At 35.2% G+C, this 2,500-nt stretch overlaps 1 protein-coding gene across 2 annotated transcripts in view; it reads right to left on the bottom strand.

Annotated features, from left to right (window-relative positions):
* LOC118444323 (Fanconi anemia group J protein homolog) overlaps positions 1–2,500 on the bottom strand; it is a 67,402-nt gene that overhangs the window by 16,326 nt on the left and 48,576 nt on the right. The window lies entirely within an intron of this gene.

The following is a 2,500-nucleotide window of genomic DNA, read 5'->3' as shown; positions in this document are numbered from 1 at the left end:
AACCGAAGCAATTCTCTTTTATAAAGAACTCGTAGCAATTTCGACCATGATTTCGGTCCACTTCGAAAAGGGGTTGGTACATGTGGGAGGGTGATTTTCTGGTAAGGGAGTATACCCTAAAAGAAGGGTTGCGTCTCGAGCTATATACATATACATATATATATATATATATATATATATATATATATTCAGAGATTGATGGTGCGGAATTTCACCCCCCTAGGGACGGCCACAGAGATATAGCAGAGAGAATATTATCCCTCGGGAAACCTTGTAATGAAAGCGTTTCGGCACCCCCATGCATCGTATCATCCCCTTGGCAATATAACTTACCATTCTAAATAGAAATACGTATATGTATTATGTACATACATGAATATATGTATATATGTATGTACGTATTTATATGTATATGTATAAATCTTAAAAAGATTCTATGTATGTGTTTATGTGTGCATGCACAGCTGCAGAATAGCACCACGCCCTCTTTTATATTTTATCCCTTCTTCCTTCGAGAATTAACGTTACCGAGCAAAAGAAGATTGTTTGGTAAAAGTTAAAGAGTGCACTTTTACGATCAATTGATAAGAAGTAAAAGAAAAAAAGAAGAGAAGATAGAGAAAGTAAAGGATGAAGAAGAAGAGGAAGAAAAAAGAGATAGCAGTCATTAACAAATTCATACAATTATTTCATCCCTTATCCTCCTTTCCCCTACCCCAAAACAACCCCAACGAATATCAGACGCCATTTTCGACGAATCAACGACGAATGGTGACATTAAATTTTACCTCAATATAATGGACGAATCATCGTTTAACCATTTTCTTTCTTTATTATATATATATATATATATATATATATATATATATATATAACGATATAATTCTTTTCTTTTCTCCTTTTTTTTTTTTTTTTTTTTTTTAACAATCCCATCGAAAAAATTTATTATAAATTGAACTGAACTAAATTAAAATAAAAAAAGAAAATAAATAAATAAATAAAGAAGATTCTTTTTTTTCTAACGAAAGTAGAAACTAAAAACAAAAAAAAAACAAAAAAAAAAGAAAAAAAGAAAAACGAAAAAAAAAAGAACATACATGTATATATATATATATATATATATATATATATATATATATATATATAAGTATATAGAGAAAGTGAAAGACAGGTAAAAGAAGGTCACACAGGAGCGATTGGGAGGAAGGTGGTGGTGGTGGTGGTGGTGATCGGTGAGGGAGGGTTGGGGATAAAGGGGAGGGTAGGGGAGTTAGCGGATAAGGGGATGACGTGGAGGTTAAGGAAAAAGGGGCGGTAGGTAATGCCCCTCGAAGGGCAACGGGAACTCTCGATTCATCCTTCGAGAATAATATGACGGAAACGTCAGTCAATTAATAAGCATAACGAACCTGACTAATTTCCGCTTTTGTTTGGTGCCTTGGATTGAATGAATAAGTGGCCATTATGCGGCTTTTATGATTGGTCAGATCCGTATCGCGACAGCCGGCGGTTCCGCTTTTGAAATCCCGCAAGTAGCGAGCGCGCGCGCGCGCTCACGTCGTCGTCGTCGACGTTGTCGTCGTGGAGGAGGATGAGGATGAGGAGGTGAGGAGATGAAGGAGGATGAGGAGGAAACTTCACTGGTAAGCCTTTTTATTATTTAACCGCGTACACGTGCCGACGACGGAATCGTTTTCGTTTCTCCTCCCTCGCACTCATGTTTTGTATATGATATGTTCTCTCTCTCCGTCTCATTTTCTTTCTTTCTTTTTTTCTTTTTTTTTTCTTTCGTTCTTTCTTTCTCTCCTTCTTTATATTTCTTGGTTGTATCCATCTTTCTCTGTCGGCCTTTGCCGGTCTTTCTCACGCGTGCGACTCTGTCGGCATCTCTTAATTTTTTTTCTTTTTTTTTTTTTATTTTTTTATTTTTTTTAACCCCTTTTGTCCTCCCCCTTTTCTTTTAATTCTTCTTAAAGAAGAAACCTCGACTTGATATGGACTTTGGAGAACTTGATGACAATGACGATGACGCTGATGATGATGATGATGATGTTTACGAGGACGACGATGTTGATGATATCGGAAACGATCGAGATTGAGATCGAGATAGAGATTTGAGTTCTCTTTTTGTTTATTACTCTATTCAAGATTTTCTCTTTCCTTTTCTTTTCTTTTCTCCTTTTTCCGGGGCTTCTTTTTATTCTTTTCTATTCTTTTTTTTCATTTTTCTTTTTTCTCTTCAACTTGTTGACTTTCGTTGAAGTATACGTCAAATTTTATAATGTATACGATTGAACGATAATTTATGATAGATTGAAACATGACTTGTCTGAAATTTTTGTTATCGAAGATTTTCTTTATCTTTTTTTACTTATGTTTTCTTTCACCATCCGTCTCCCCCCTTCCTGCAGTACCCTGAATGACCTTGTCACGATCATACATATGTCAAATACGATTAAATGATTTGCGTTTACGTTCAATTAATTTATCTCGAAGAGAT

This window comes from Vespa mandarinia, chromosome 13, assembly GCF_050613455.1.
Source record: "Vespa mandarinia isolate Hongniang chromosome 13, ASM5061345v1, whole genome shotgun sequence".
NCBI classification, from domain to species: domain Eukaryota; kingdom Metazoa; phylum Arthropoda; class Insecta; order Hymenoptera; family Vespidae; genus Vespa; species Vespa mandarinia.
The sequence above is the reverse complement of the archived record's forward strand: the minus strand, read 5'-3'. Positions and strand labels throughout refer to the sequence as shown.